Below are 17,613 nucleotides of genomic sequence, written 5' to 3' on the forward strand. Positions count from 1 at the left end.
TAGCAAAGAGATCCTCGAAATACACATGTAACTCTGTGAGATGAATTCACAGAACACTAAGCAGTTTCTCAGAAAGCTTCTTTCCAGATTTCATCTGAGGATATTTCCTTTTTCACCATAGCCCTCTGTGGGCTTCCAAATATCACTTTGCCAATTCCACAAGAACTGTCTTAGCGAAAGCTTTCTTCAGGGGAAAGCTGTAACTCTGTGAGATGATTTCACAGAACACAAAGAAGTTTCTCAGAAAGCTTCTTTCTCTTTGTTATCGGAGGATATTTCCTTTGGCCCTATAGTCTTCAAAGGGATCCGAAATATCTGTTCTCAGATTCCACAGAAATAGGGCTAGCAAAGAGATTCTCGAAATACACATAGAACTCTGTGAGATGAATTCACAGAACACTAAGCAGTTTCTCAGAAAGCTTCTTTCCAGATTTCATCTGACGATATTTCCTTTTTCACCATAGCCCTCTATGGGCTTCCAAATATCACTTTGCCTATTCCACAAGAACTGTCTTAGCGAAAGGCTTCTTGAGGGGAAAGCTGTAACTCTGTGAGATGATTTCACAGAACACAAAGAAGTTTCTCAGAAAGCTTCTTTCTCTTTGTTATCCGAGGATATTTCCTTTGGCCCTATAGTCTTCAAAGGGATCCGAAATATCTGTTCTCAGATTCCACAGAAATAGGGCTAGCAAAGAGATTCTCGAAATACACATGGAACTCTGTGAGATGAATTCACAGAACACTAAGCAGTTTCTCAGAAAGCTTCTTTCCAGATTTCATCTGACGATATTTCCTTTTTCACCATAGCCCTCTATGGGCTTCCAAATATCACTTTGCCTATTCCACAAGAACTGTCTTAGCGAAAGGCTTCTTGAGGGGAAAGCTGTAACTCTGTGAGATGATTTCACAGAACACAAAGAAGTTTCTCAGAAAGCTTCTTTCTCTTTGTTATCCGAGGATATTTCCTTTGGCCCTATAGTCTTCAAAGGGATCCGAAATATCTGTTCTCAGATTCCACAGAAATAGAGCTAGCAAAGAGATCCTCGAAATACACATGTAACTCTGTGAGATGAATTAACGAAACCCTAAGAAGTTTCGCAGAAAGCTTATTTCCAGATTTCATCTGACGATATTTCCTTTTTCACCATAGCCCTCTATGGGCTTCCAAATATCACTTTGCCAATTCCACAAGAACTGTCTTAGCGAAAGGCTTCTTGAGGGGAAAGCTGTAACTCTGTGAGATGATTTCACAGAATACAAAGAAGTTTCTCAGAAAGCTTCTTTCTCTTTGTTATCGGAGGATTTTTCCTTTGGCCCTATAGTCTTCAAAGGGATCCGAAATATATTTTCTCAGTTTCCACAGAAATAGGGCTAGCAAAGAGATCCTCGAAATACACATGTAACTCTGTGAGATGAATTCACAGAACACTAAGCAGTTTCTCAGAAAGCTTCTTTCCAGATTTCATCTGAGGATATTTCCTTTTTCACCATAGCCCTCTGTGGGCTTCCAAATATCACTTTGCCAATTCCACAAGAACTGTCTTAGCGAAAGCTTTCTTCAGGGGAAAGCTGTAACTCTGTGAGATGATTTCACAGAACACAAAGAAGTTTCTCAGAAAGCTTCTTTCTCTTTGTTATCGGAGTATATTTCCTTTGGCCCTATAGTCTTCAAAGGGATCCGAAATATCTGTTCTCAGATTCCACAGAAATAGGGCTAGCAAAGAGATTCTCGAAATACACATGGAACTCTGTGAGATGAATTAACAGAACACTAAGCAGTTTCTCAGAAAGCTTCTTTCCAGATTTCATCTGACGATATTTCCTTTTTCACCATAGCCCTCTATGGGCTTCCAAATATCACTTTGCCTATTCCACAAGAACTGTCTTAGCGAAAGGCTTCTTGAGGGGAAAGCTGTAACTCTGTGAGATGATTTCACAGAACACAAAGAAGTTTCTCGAAAGCTTCTTTCTCTTTGTTATCCGAGGATATTTCCTTTGGCCCTATAGTCTTCAAAGGGATCCGAAATATCTGTTCTCAGATTCCACAGAAATAGAGCTAGCAAAGAGATCCTCGAAATACACATGTAACTCTGTGAGATGAATTAACGAAACCCTAAGAAGGTTCGCAGAAAGCTTCTTTCCAGATTTCATCTGACGATATTTCCTTTTTCACCATAGCCCTCTATGGGCTTCCAAATATCACTTTGCCAATTCCACAAGAACTGTCTTAGCGAAAGGCTTCTTGAGGGGAAAGCTGTAACTCTGTGAGATGATTTCACAGAATACAAAGAAGTTTCTCAGAAAGCTTCTTTCTCTTTGTTATCGGAGGATTTTTCCTTTGGCCCTATAGTCTTCAAAGGGATCCGAAATATATTTTCTCAGTTTCCACAGAAATAGGGCTAGCAAAGAGATCCTCGAAATACACATGTAACTCTGTGAGATGAATTAACAGAACACTAAGCAGTTTCTCAGAAAGCTTCTTTCCAGATTTCATCTGACGATATTTCCTTTTTCACCATAGCCCTCTATGGGCTTCCAAATATCACTTTGCCAATTCCACAAAAACTGTCTTAGCGAAAGGCTTCTTGAGGGGAAAGCTGTAACTCTGTGAGATGATTTCACAGAACACAAAGAAGTTTCTCAGAAAGCTTCTTTCTCTTTGTTATCAGAGGATTTTTCCTTTAGCCCTATAGTCTTCAAAGGGATCCGAAATATCTTTTCTCAGTTTCCACAGAAATAGGGCTAGCAAAGAGATCCTCGAAATACACATGGAACTCTGTGAGATGAATTCACAGAACACTAAGCAGTTTCTCAGAAAGCTTCTTTCCAGATTTCATCTGACGATATTTCCTATTTCACCATAGCCCTCTATGGGCTTCGAAATATCACTTTGCCAATTCCACAAGAACTGTCTTAGCGAAAGGCTTCTTCAGGGGAAAGCTGTAACTCTGTGAGATGATTTCACAGAACACAAAGAAGTTTCTCAGAAAGCTTCTTTTTCTTTGTTATCGGAGGATATTTCCTTTGGCCCTATAGTCTTCAAAGGGATCCGAAATATCTGTTCTCAGATTCCACAGAAATAGGGCTAGCAAAGAGATCCTCGAAATACACATGTAACTCTGTGAGATGAATTCACAGAACACTAAGCAGTTTCTCAGAAAGCTTCTTTCCAGATTTCATCTGACGATATTTCCTTTTTCACCATAGCCCTCTATGGGCTTCCAAATATCACTTTGCCAATTCCACAAGAACTGTCTTAGCGAAAGGCTTCTTGAGGGGAAAGCTGTAACTCTGTGAGATGATTTCACAGAACACAAAGAAGTTTCTCAGAAAGCTTCTTTCTCTTTGTTATCGGAGGATATTTCCTTTGGCCCTATAGTCTTCAAATGGATCCGAAATATCTGTTCTCAGATTCCGCAGAAATAGGGCTAGCAAAGAGATCCTCGAAATACACATGTAACTCTGTGAGATGAATTAACAGAACACTAAGCAGTTTCTCAGAAAGCTTCTTTCCAGATTTCATCTGAGGATATTTGCTTTTTCACTATAGCCCACTACGGGCTTCCAAATATCACTTTGCCAATTCCACAAGAACTGTCTTAGCGAAAGGCTTCTTGAGGGGAAAGCTGTAACTCCGTGAGATGATTTCACAGAACACAAAGAAGTTTCTCAGAAAGCTTCTTTCTCTTTGTTATCGGAGGATTTTTCCTTTGGCCCTATAGTCCTCAAACGGATCCGAAATATCTTTTCTCAGTTTCCACAGAAATAGGTCTAGGAAAGAGATCCTCGAAATACACATGTAACTCTGTGAGATGAATTTACAGAACACTAAGCAGTTTCTCAGAAAGCTTCTTTCCAGATTTCATCTGAGGATATTTCCTTTTTCACCATAGCCCTCTATGGGCTTCCAAATATCACTTTGCCAATTCCACAAGAACTGTCTTAGCGAAAGGCTTCTTGAGGGGAAAGCTGTATCTCTGTGAGATGATTTCACAGAACACAAAGAAGTTTCTCAGAAAGCTTCACTCTCTTTGTTATCGGAGGATTTTTCCTTTGGTCCTGTAGTCTTCAAAGGGATCCGAAATATCTGTTCTCAGATTCCACAGAAATAGGGCTAGCAAAGAGATCCTCGAAATACACATGTAACTCTGTGAGATGAATTAACAGAACACGAAGCAGTTTCTCAGAAAGCTTCTTTCCAGATTTCATCTGACGATATTTCCTTTTTCACCATAGCCCTCTATGGGCTTCCAAATATCACTTTGCCAATTCCACAAGAACTGTCTTAGCGAAAGGCTTCTTGAGGGGAAAGCTGTAACTCTGTGAGATGATTTCACAGAACACAAAGAAGTTTCTCAGAAAGCTTCTTTCTCTTTGTTATCGGAGGATATTTCCTTTGGCCCTATAGTCTTCAAAGGGATCCGAAATATCTGTTCTCAGATTCCACAGAAATAGGGCTAGCAAAGAGATCCTCGAAATACACAGGTAACTCTGTGAGATGAATTAACAGAACACTAAGCAGTTTCGCAGAAAGCTTCTTTCCACATTTCATATGACGATATTTCCTTTTTCACCACAGCCCTCTATGGGCTTCCAAATATCACTTTGCCAATTCCACAAGAACTGTCTTAGCGAAAGGCTTCTTGAGGGGAAAGCTGTAACTCTGTGAGATGATTTCACAGAACACAAAGAAGTTTCTCAGAAAGCTTCTTTCTCTTTGTTATCGGAGGATTTTTCCTTTGGCCCTATAGTCTTCAAAGGGATCCGAAATATCTTTTCTCAGTTTCCACAGAAATAGGGCTAGCAAAGAGATCCTCGAAATACACATGTAACTCTGTGAGATGAATTCACAGAACACTAAGCAGTTTCTCAGAAAGCTTCTTTCCAGATTTCATCTGACGATATTTCCTTTTTCACCATAGCCCTCTATGGGCTTCCAAATATCACTTTGCCAATTCCACAAGAACTGTCTTAGCGAAAGGCTTCTTGAGGGGAAAGCTGTAACTCTGTGAGATGATTTCACAGAACACAAAGAAGTTTCTCAGAAAGCTTCTTTCTCTTTGTTATCGGAGGATATTTCCTTTGGCCCTATAGTCTTCAATGGGATCCGAAATATCTGTTTTCAGATTCCACAGAAATAGGACTAGCAAAGAGATCCTCGAAATACACATGTAACTCTGTGAGATGAATTCACAGAACACTAAGCAGTTTCTCAGAAAGCTTCTTTCCAGATTTCATCTGAGGATATTTCCTTTTTCACCATAGCCCTCTGTGGGCTTCCAAATATCACTTTGCCAATTCCACAAGAACTGTCTTAGCGAAAGCTTTCTTCAGGGGAAAGCTGTAACTCTGTGAGATGATTTCACAGAACACAAAGAAGTTTCTCAGAAAGCTTCTTTCTCTTTGTTATCGGAGGATATTTCCTTTGGCCCTATAGTCTTCAAAGGGATCCGAAATATCTGTTCTCAGATTCCACAGAAATAGGGCTAGCAAAGAGATTCTCGAAATACACATAGAACTCTGTGAGATGAATTCACAGAACACTAAGCAGTTTCTCAGAAAGCTTCTTTCCAGATTTCATCTGACGATATTTCCTTTTTCACCATAGCCCTCTATGGGCTTCCAAATATCACTTTGCCTATTCCACAAGAACTGTCTTAGCGAAAGGCTTCTTGAGGGGAAAGCTGTAACTCTGTGAGATGATTTCACAGAACACAAAGAAGTTTCTCAGAAAGCTTCTTTCTCTTTGTTATCCGAGGATATTTCCTTTGGCCCTATAGTCTTCAAAGGGATCCGAAATATCTGTTCTCAGATTCCACAGAAATAGAGCTAGCAAAGAGATCCTCGAAAAACACATGTAACTCTGTGAGATGAATTAACGAAACCCTAAGAAGTTTCGCAGAAAGCTTCTTTCCAGATTTCATCTGACGATATTTCCTTTTTCACCATAGCCCTCTATGGGCTTCCAAATATCACTTTGCCAATTCCACAAGAACTGTCTTAGCGAAAGGCTTCTTGAGGGGAAAGCTGTAACTCTGTGAGATGATTTCACAGAATACAAAGAAGTTTCTCAGAAAGCTTCTTTCTCTTTGTTATCGGAGGATTTTTCCTTTGGCCCTATACTCTTCAAAGGGATCCGAAATATATTTTCTCAGTTTCCACAGAAATAGGGCTAGCAAAGAGATCCTCGAAATACACATGTAACTCTGTGAGATGAATTCACAGAACACTAAGCAGTTTCTCAGAAAGCTTCTTTCCAGATTTCATCTGAGGATATTTCCTTTTTCACCATAGCCCTCTGTGGGCTTCCAAATATCACTTTGCCAATTCCACAAGAACTGTCTTAGCGAAAGCTTTCTTCAGGGGAAAGCTGTAACTCTGTGAGATGATTTCACAGAACACAAAGAAGTTTCTCAGAAAGCTTCTTTCTCTTTGTTATCAGAGGATATTTCCTTTGGCCCTATAGTCTTCAAAGGGATCCGAAATATATTTTCTCAGTTTCCACAGAAATAGGGCTAGCAAAGAGATCCTCGAAATACACATGTAACTCTGTGAGATGAATTAACAGAACACTAAGCAGTTTCTCAGAAAGCTTCTTTCCAGATTTCATCTGACGATATTTCCTTTTTCACCATAGCCCTCTATGGGCTTCCAAATATCACTTTGCCAATTCCACAAGAACTGTCTTAGCGAAAGGCTTCTTGAGGGGAAAGCTGTAACTCTGTGAGATGATTTCACAGAACACAAAGAAGTTTCTCAGAAAGCTTCTTTCTCTTTGTTATCGGAGGATATTTCCTTTGGCCCTATAGTCTTCAAATGGATCCGAAATATCTGTTCTCAGATTCCGCAGAAATAGGGCTAGCAAAGAGATCCTCGAAATACACATGTAACTCTGTGAGATGAATTAACAGAACACTAAGCAGTTTCTCAGAAAGCTTCTTTCCAGATTTCATCTGAGGATATTTGCTTTTTCACCATAGCCCTCTACGGGCTTCCAAATATCACTTTGCCAATTCCACAAGAACTGTCTTAGCGAAAGGCTTCTTGAGGGGAAAGCTGTAACTCCGTGAGATGATTTCACAGAACACAAAGAAGTTTCTCAGAAAGCTTCTTTCTCTTTGTTATCGGAGGATTTTTCCTTTGGCCCTACAGTCCTCAAACGGATCCGAAATATCTTTTCTCAGTTTCCACAGAAATAGGTCTAGGAAAGAGATCCTCGAAATACACATGTAACTCTGTGAGATGAATTTACAGAACACTAAGCAGTTTCTCAGAAAGCTTCTTTCCAGATTTCATCTGAGGATATTTCCTTTTTCACCATAGCCCTCTATGGGCTTCCAAATATCACTTTGCCAATTCCACAAGAACTGTCTTAGCGAAAGGCTTCTTGAGGGGAAAGCTGTAACTCTGTGAGATGATTTCACAGAACACAAAGAAGTTTCTCAGAAAGCTTCATTCTCTTTGTTATCGGAGGATTTTTCCTTTGGTCCTATAGTCTTCAAAGGGATCCGAAATATCTGTTCTCAGATTCCACAGAAATAGGGCTAGCAAAGAGATCCTCGAAATACACATGTAACTCTGTGAGATGAATTAACAGAACACGAAGCAGTTTCTCAGAAAGCTTCTTTCCAGATTTCATCTGACGATATTTCCTTTTTCACCATAGCCCTCTATGGGCTTCCAAATATCACTTTGCCAATTCCACAAGAACTGTCTTAGCGAAAGGCTTCTTGAGGGGAAAGCTGTAACTCTGTGAGATGATTTCACAGAACACAAAGAAGTTTCTCAGAAAGCTTCTTTCTCTTTGTTATCGGAGGATATTTCCTTTGGCCCTATAGTCTTCAAAGGGATCCGAAATATCTGTTCTCAGATTCCACAGAAATAGGGCTAGCAAAGAGATCCTCGAAATACACAGGTAACTCTGTGAGATGAATTAACAGAACACTAAGCAGTTTCGCAGAAAGCTTCTTTCCACATTTCATCTGACGATATTTCCTTTTTCACCACAGCCCTCTATGGGCTTCCAAATATCACTTTGCCAATTCCACAAGAACTGTCTTAGCGAAAGGCTTCTTGAGGGGAAAGCTGTAACTCTGTGAGATGATTTCACAGAACACAAAGAAGTTTCTCAGAAAGCTTCTTTCTCTTTGTTATCGGAGGATTTTTCCTTTGGCCCTATAGTCTTCAAAGGGATCCGAAATATCTTTTCTCAGTTTCCACAGAAATAGGGCTAGCAAAGAGATCCTCGAAATACACATGTAACTCTGTGAGATGAATTCACAGAACACTAAGCAGTTTCTCAGAAAGCTTCTTTCCAGATTTCATCTGACGATATTTCCTTTTTCACCATAGCCCTCTATGGGCTTCCAAATATCACTTTGCCAATTCCACAAGAACTGTCTTAGCGAAAGGCTTCTTGAGGGGAAAGCTGTAACTCTGTGAGATGATTTCACAGAACACAAAGAAGTTTCTCAGAAAGCTTCTTTCTCTTTGTTATCGGAGGATATTTCCTTTGGCCCTATAGTCTTCAATGGGATCCGAAATATCTGTTTTCAGATTCCACAGAAATAGGACTAGCAAAGAGATCCTCGAAATACACATGTAACTCTGTGAGATGAATTCACAGAACACTAAGCAGTTTCTCAGAAAGCTTCTTTCCAGATTTCATCTGAGGATATTTCCTTTTTCACCATAGCCCTCTGTGGGCTTCCAAATATCACTTTGCCAATTCCACAAGAACTGTCTTAGCGAAAGCTTTCTTCAGGGGAAAGCTGTAACTCTGTGAGATGATTTCACAGAACACAAAGAAGTTTCTCAGAAAGCTTCTTTCTCTTTGTTATCGGAGGATATTTCCTTTGGCCCTATAGTCTTCAAAGGGATCCGAAATATCTGTTCTCAGATTCCACAGAAATAGGGCTAGCAAAGAGATTCTCGAAATACACATAGAACTCTGTGAGATGAATTCACAGAACACTAAGCAGTTTCTCAGAAAGCTTCTTTCCAGATTTCATCTGACGATATTTCCTTTTTCACCATAGCCCTCTATGGGCTTCCAAATATCACTTTGCCTATTCCACAAGAACTGTCTTAGCGAAAGGCTTCTTGAGGGGAAAGCTGTAACTCTGTGAGATGATTTCACAGAACACAAAGAAGTTTCTCAGAAAGCTTCTTTCTCTTTGTTATCCGAGGATATTTCCTTTGGCCCTATAGTCTTCAAAGGGATCCGAAATATCTGTTCTCAGATTCCACAGAAATAGAGCTAGCAAAGAGATCCTCGAAAAACACATGTAACTCTGTGAGATGAATTAACGAAACCCTAAGAAGTTTCGCAGAAAGCTTCTTTCCAGATTTCATCTGACGATATTTCCTTTTTCACCATAGCCCTCTATGGGCTTCCAAATATCACTTTGCCAATTCCACAAGAACTGTCTTAGCGAAAGGCTTCTTGAGGGGAAAGCTGTAACTCTGTGAGATGATTTCACAGAATACAAAGAAGTTTCTCAGAAAGCTTCTTTCTCTTTGTTATCGGAGGATTTTTCCTTTGGCCCTATACTCTTCAAAGGGATCCGAAATATATTTTCTCAGTTTCCACAGAAATAGGGCTAGCAAAGAGATCCTCGAAATACACATGTAACTCTGTGAGATGAATTCACAGAACACTAAGCAGTTTCTCAGAAAGCTTCTTTCCAGATTTCATCTGAGGATATTTCCTTTTTCACCATAGCCCTCTGTGGGCTTCCAAATATCACTTTGCCAATTCCACAAGAACTGTCTTAGCGAAAGCTTTCTTCAGGGGAAAGCTGTAACTCTGTGAGATGATTTCACAGAACACAAAGAAGTTTCTCAGAAAGCTTCTTTCTCTTTGTTATCAGAGGATATTTCCTTTGGCCCTATAGTCTTCAAAGGGATCCGAAATATCTGTTCTCAGATTCCACAGAAATAGGGCTAGCAAAGAGATTCTCGAAATACACATGGAACTCTGTGAGATGAATTCACAGAACACTAAGCAGTTTCTCAGAAAGCTTCTTTCCAGATTTCATCTGACGATATTTCCTTTTTCACCATAGCCCTCTATGGGCTTCCAAATATCACTTTGCCTATTCCACAAGAACTGTCTTAGCGAAAGGCTTCTTGAGGGGAAAGCTGTAACTCTGTGAGATGATTTCACAGAACACAAAGAAGTTTCTCAGAAAGCTTCTTTCTCTTTGTTATCCGAGGATATTTCCTTTGGCCCTATAGTCTTCAAAGGGATCCGAAATATCTGTTCTCAGATTCCACAGAAATAGAGCTAGCAAAGAGATCCTCGAAATACACATGTAACTCTGTGAGATGAATTAACGAAACCCTAAGAAGTTTCGCAGAAAGCTTCTTTCCAGATTTCATCTGACGATATTTCCTTTTTCACCATAGCCCTCTATGGGCTTCCAAATATCACTTTGCCAATTCCACAAGAACTGTCTTAGCGAAAGGCTTCTTGAGGGGAAAGCTGTAACTCTGTGAGATGATTTCACAGAATACAAAGAAGTTTCTCAGAAAGCTTCTTTCTCTTTGTTATCGGAGGATTTTTCCTTTGGCCCTATAGTCTTCAAAGGGATCCGAAATATATTTTCTCAGTTTCCACAGAAATAGGGCTAGCAAAGAGATCCTCGAAATACACATGTAACTCTGTGAGATGAATTCACAGAACACTAAGCAGTTTCTCAGAAAGCTTCTTTCCAGATTTCATCTGACGATATTTCCTTTTTCACCATAGCCCTCTATGGGCTTCCAAATATCACTTTGCCAATTCCACAAGAACTGTCTTAGCGAAAGGCTTCTTGAGGGGAAAGCTGTAACTCTGTGAGATGATTTCACAGAACACAAAGAAGTTTCTCAGAAAGCTTCTTTCTCTTTGTTATCGGAGGATATTTCCTTTGGCCCTATAGTCTTCAAATTGATCCGAAATATCTGTTCTCAGATTCCGCAGAAATAGGGCTAGCAAAGAGATCCTCGAAATACACATGTAACTCTGTGAGATGAATTAACAGAACACTAAGCAGTTTCTCAGAAAGCTTCTTTCCAGATTTCATCTGAGGATATTTGCTTTTTCACCATAGCCCTCTACGGGCTTCCAAATATCACTTTGCCAATTCCACAAGAACTGTCTTAGCGAAAGGCTTCTTGAGGGGAAAGCTGTAACTCCGTGAGATGATTTCACAGAACACAAAGAAGTTTCTCAGAAAGCTTCTTTCTCTTTGTTATCGGAGGATTTTTCCTTTGGCCCTATAGTCCTCAAACGGATCCGAAATATCTTTTCTCAGTTTCCACAGAAATAGGTCTAGGAAAGAGATCCTCGAAATACACATGTAACTCTGTGAGATGAATTCACAGAACACTAAGCAGTTTCTCAGAAAGCTTCTTTCCAGATTTCATCTGAGGATATTTCCTTTTTCACCATAGCCCTCTATGGGCTTCCAAATATCACTTTGCCAATTCCACAAGAACTGTCTTAGCGAAAGGCTTCTTGAGGGGAAAGCTGTAACTCTGTGAGATGATTTCACAGAACACAAAGAAGTTTCTCAGAAAGCTTCATTCTCTTTGTTATCGGAGGATTTTTCCTTTGGCCCTATAGTCTTCAAAGGGATCCGAAATATCTGTTCTCAGATTCCACAGAAATAGGGCTAGCAAAGAGATCCTCGAAATACACATGTAACTCTGTGAGATGAATTAACAGAACACGAAGCAGTTTCTCAGAAAGCTTCTTTCCAGATTTCATCTGACGATATTTCCTTTTTCACCATAGCCCTCTATGGGCTTCCAAATATCACTTTGCCAATTCCACAAGAACTGTCTTAGCGAAAGGCTTCTTGAGGGGAAAGCTGTAACTCTGTGAGATGATTTCACAGAACACAAAGAAGTTTCTCAGAAAGCTTCTTTCTCTTTGTTATCGGAGGATATTTCCTTTGGCCCTATAGTCTTCAAAGGGATCCGAAATATCTGTTCTCAGATTCCACAGAAATAGGGCTAGCAAAGAGATCCTCGAAATACACATGTAACTCTGTGAGATGAATTCACAGAACACTAAGCAGTTTCTCAGAAAGCTTCTTTCCAGATTTCATCTGAGGATATTTCCTTTTTCACCATAGCCCTCTATGGGCTTCCAAATATCACTTTGCCAATTCCACAAGAACTGTCTTAGCGAAAGGCTTCTTGAGGGGAAAGCTGTAACTCTGTGAGATGATTTCACAGAACACAAAGAAGTTTCTCAGAAAGCTTCATTCTCTTTGTTATCGGAGGATTTTTCCTTTGGCCCTATAGTCTTCAAAGGGATCCGAAATATCTGTTCTCAGATTCCACAGAAATAGGGCTAGCAAAGAGATCCTCGAAATACACATGTAACTCTGTGAGATGAATTAACAGAACACGAAGCAGTTTCTCAGAAAGCTTCTTTCCAGATTTCATCTGACGATATTTCCTTTTTCACCATAGCCCTCTATGGGCTTCCAAATATCACTTTGCCAATTCCACAAGAACTGTCTTAGCGAAAGGCTTCTTGAGGGGAAAGCTGTAACTCTGTGAGATGATTTCACAGAACACAAAGAAGTTTCTCAGAAAGCTTCTTTCTCTTTGTTATCGGAGGATATTTCCTTTGGCCCTATAGTCTTCAAAGGGATCCGAAATATCTGTTCTCAGATTCCACAGAAATAGGGCTAGCAAAGAGATCCTCGAAATACACAGGTAACTCTGTGAGATGAATTAACAGAACACTAAGCAGTTTCGCAGAAAGCTTCTTTCCACATTTCATCTGACGATATTTCCTTTTTCACCACAGCCCTCTATGGGCTTCCAAATATCACTTTGCCAATTCCACAAGAACTGTCTTAGCGAAAGGCTTCTTGAGGGGAAAGCTGTAACTCTGTGAGATGATTTCACAGAACACAAAGAAGTTTCTCAGAAAGCTTCTTTCTCTTTGTTATCGGAGGATTTTTCCTTTGGCCCTATAGTCTTCAAAGGGATCCGAAATATCTTTTCTCAGTTTCCACAGAAATAGGGCTAGCAAAGAGATCCTCGAAATACACATGTAACTCTGTGAGATGAATTCACAGAACACTAAGCAGTTTCTCAGAAAGCTTCTTTCCAGATTTCATCTGACGATATTTCCTTTTTCACCATAGCCCTCTATGGGCTTCCAAATATAACTTTGCCAATTCCACAAGAACTGTCTTAGCGAAAGGCTTCTTGAGGGGAAAGCTGTAACTCTGTGAGATGATTTCACAGAACACAAAGAAGTTTCTCAGAAAGCTTCTTTCTCTTTGTTATCGGAGGATATTTCCTTTGGCCCTATAGTCTTCAATGGGATCCGAAATATCTGTTTTCAGATTCCACAGAAATAGGACTAGCAAAGAGATCCTCGAAATACACATGTAACTCTGTGAGATGAATTCACAGAACACTAAGCAGTTTCTCAGAAAGCTTCTTTCCAGATTTCATCTGAGGATATTTCCTTTTTCACCATAGCCCTCTGTGGGCTTCCAAATATCACTTTGCCAATTCCACAAGAACTGTCTTAGCGAAAGCTTTCTTCAGGGGAAAGCTGTAACTCTGTGAGATGATTTCACAGAACACAAAGAAGTTTCTCAGAAAGCTTCTTTCTCTTTGTTATCGGAGGATATTTCCTTTGGCCCTATAGTCTTCAAAGGGATCCGAAATATCTGTTCTCAGATTCCACAGAAATAGGGCTAGCAAAGAGATTCTCGAAATACACATGGAACTCTGTGAGATGAATTCACAGAACACTAAGCAGTTTCTCAGAAAGCTTCTTTCCAGATTTCACCTGACGATATTTCCTTTTTCACCATAGCCCTCTATGGGCTTCCAAATATCACTTTGCCTATTCCACAAGAACTGTCTTAGCGAAAGGCTTCTTGAGGGGAAAGCTGTAACTCTGTGAGATGATTTCACAGAACACAAAGAAGTTTCTCAGAAAGCTTCTTTCTCTTTGTTATCCGAGGATATTTCCTTTGGCCCTATAGTCTTCAAAGGGATCCGAAATATCTGTTCTCAGATTTCACAGAAATAGAGCTAGCAAAGAGATCCTCGAAAAGCACATGTAACTCTGTGAGATGAATTAACGAAACCCTAAGAAGTTTCTCAGAAAGCTTCTTTCCAGATTTCATCTGACGATATTTCCTTTTTCACCATAGCCCTCTATGGGCTTCCAAATATCACTTTGCCAATTCCACAAGAACTGTCTTAGCGAAAGGCTTCTTGAGGGGAAAGCTGTAACTCTGTGAGATGATTTCACAGAATACAAAGAAGTTTCTCAGAAAGCTTCTTTCTCTTTGTTATCGGAGGATTTTTCCTTTGGCCCTATAGTCTTCAAAGGGATCCGAAATATATTTTCTCAGTTTCCACAGAAATAGGGCTAGCAAAGAGATCCTCGAAATACACATGTAACTCTGTGAGATGAATTCACAGAACACTAAGCAGTTTCTCAGAAAGCTTCTTTCCAGATTTCATCTGAGGATATTTCCTTTTTCACCATAGCCCTCTGTGGGCTTCCAAATATCACTTTGCCAATTCCACAAGAACTGTCTTAGCGAAAGCTTTCTTCAGGGGAAAGCTGTAACTCTGTGAGATGATTTCACAGAACACAAAGAAGTTTCTCAGAAAGCTTCTTTCTCTTTGTTATCAGAGGATATTTCCTTTGGCCCTATAGTCTTCAAAGGGATCCGAAATATCTGTTCTCAGATTCCACAGAAATAGGGCTAGCAAAGAGATTCTCGAAATACACATGGAACTCTGTGAGATGAATTCACAGAACACTAAGCAGTTTCTCAGAAAGCTTCTTTCCAGATTTCATCTGACGATATTTCCTTTTTCACCATAGCCCTCTATGGGCTTCCAAATATCACTTTGCCTATTCCACAAGAACTGTCTTAGCGAAAGGCTTCTTGAGGGGAAAGCTGTAACTCTGTGAGATGATTTCACAGAACACAAAGAAGTTTCTCAGAAAGCTTCTTTCTCTTTGTTATCCGAGGATATTTCCTTTGGCCCTATAGTCTTCAAAGGGATCCGAAATATCTGTTCTCAGATTCCACAGAAATAGAGCTAGCAAAGAGATCCTCGAAATACACATGTAACTCTGTGAGATGAATTAACGAAACCCTAAGAAGTTTCGCAGAAAGCTTCTTTCCAGATTTCATCTGAGGATATTTCCTTTTTCACCATAGCCCTCTATGGGCTTCCAAATATCACTTTGCAAATTCCACAAGAACTGTCTTAGCGAAAGGCTTCTTGAGGGGAAAGCTGTAACTCTGTGAGATGATTTCACAGAACACAAAGAAGTTTCTCAGAAAGCTTCTTTCTCTTTGTTATCCGAGGATATTTCCTTTGGCCCTATAATCTTCAAAGGGATCCGAAATATCTGTTCTCAGATTCCACAGAAATAGGGCTAGCAAAGAGATCCTCGAAATACACATGTAACTCTGTGAGATGAATTAACAGAACACTAAGCAGTTTCTCAGAAAGCTTCTTTCCAGATTTCATCTGACGATATTTCCTTTTTCACCATAGCCCTCTATGGGCTTCCAAATATCACTTTGCCAATTCCACAAAAACTGTCTTAGCGAAAGGCTTCTTGAGGGGAAAGCTGTAACTCTGTGAGATGATTTCACAGAACACAAAGAAGTTTCTCAGAAAGCTTCTTTCTCTTTGTTATCAGAGGATTTTTCCTTTGGCCCTATAGTCTTCAAAGGGATCCGAAATATCTTTTCTCAGTTTCCACAGAAATAGGGCTAGCAAAGAGATCCTCGAAATACACATGGAACTCTGTGAGATGAATTCACAGAACACTAAGCAGTTTCTCAGAAAGCTTCTTTCCAGATTTCATCTGACGATATTTCCTATTTCACCATAGCCCTCTATGGGCTTCGAAATATCACTTTGCCAATTCCACAAGAACTGTCTTAGCGAAAGGCTTCTTCAGGGGAAAGCTGTAACTCTGTGAGATGATTTCACAGAACACAAAGAAGTTTCTCAGAAAGCTTCTTTTTCTTTGTTATCGGAGGATATTTCCTTTGGCCCTATAGTCTTCAAAGGGATCCGAAATATCTGTTCTCAGATTCCACAGAAATAGGGCTAGCAAAGAGATCCTCGAAATACACATATAACTCTGTGAGATGAATTCACAGAACACTAAGCAGTTTCTCAGAAAGCTTCTTTCCAGATTTCATCTGACGATATTTCCTTTTTCACCATAGCCCTCTATGGGCTTCCAAATATCCCTTTGCGAATTCCACAAGAACTGTCTTAGCGAAAGGCTTCTTGAGGGGAAAGCTGTAACTCTGTGAGATGATTTCACAGAACACAAAGAAGTTTCTCAGAAAGCTTCTTTCTCTTTGTTATCGGAGGATTTTTCCTTTGGCCCTATAGTCTTCAAAGGGATCCGAAATATCTGTTCTCAGATTCCACACAAATAGAGCTAGCAAAGAGATCCTCGAAATACACATGTAACTCTGTGAGATGAATTAACAGAACACTAAGCAGTTTCTTAGAAAGCTTCTTTCCAGATTTCATCTGACGATATTTCCTTTTTCACCGTAGCCCTCTATGGGCTTCCAAATATCACTTTGCCAATTCCACAAGAACTGTCTTAGCGAAAGGCTTCTTGAGGGGAAAGCTGTAACTCTGTGAGATGATTTCACAGAACACAAAGAAGTTTCTCAGAAAGCTTCTTTCTCTTTGTTATCGGAGGATATTTCCTTTGGCCCTATAGTCTTCAAATGGATCCGAAATATCTGTTCTCAGATTCCGCAGAAATAGGGCTAGCAAAGAGATCCTCGAAATACACATGTAACTCTGTGAGATGAATTAACAGAACACTAAGCAGTTTCTCAGAAAGCTTCTTTCCAGATTTCATCTGAGGATATTTGCTTTTTCACCATAGCCCTCTACGGGCTTCCAAATATCACTTTGCCAATTCCACAAGAACTGTCTTAGCGAAAGGCTTCTTGAGGGGAAAGCTGTAACTCTGTGAGATGATTTCACAGAACACAAAGAAGTTTCTCAGAAAGCTTCTTTCTCTTTGTTATCGGAGGATATTTCCTTTGGCCCTATAGTCTTCAAATTGATCCGAAATATCTGTTCTCAGATTCCGCAGAAATAGGGCTAGCAAAGAGATCCTCGAAATACACATGTAACTCTGTGAGGTGAATTAACAGAACACTAAGCAGTTTCTCAGAAAGCTTCTTTCCAGATTTCATCTGAGGATATTTGCTTTTTCACCATAGCCCTCTACGGGCTTCCAAATATCACTTTGCCAATTCCACAAGAACTGTCTTAGCGAAAGGCTTCTTGAGGGGAAAGCTGTAACTCCGTGAGATGATTTCACAGAACACAAAGAAGTTTCTCAGAAAGCTTCTTTCTCTTTGTTATCGGAGGATTTTTCCTTTGGCCCTATAGTCCTCAAACGGATCCGAAATATCTTTTCTCAGTTTCCACAGAAATAGGTCTAGGAAAGAGATCCTCGAAATACACATGTAACTCTGTGAGATGAATTCACAGAACACTAAGCAGTTTCTCAGAAAGCTTCTTTCCAGATTTCATCTGAGGATATTTCCTTTTTCACCATAG

This window comes from Macaca nemestrina, chromosome 11 (genome assembly GCF_043159975.1).
Source record: "Macaca nemestrina isolate mMacNem1 chromosome 11, mMacNem.hap1, whole genome shotgun sequence".
Lineage (NCBI taxonomy): Eukaryota > Metazoa > Chordata > Mammalia > Primates > Cercopithecidae > Macaca > Macaca nemestrina.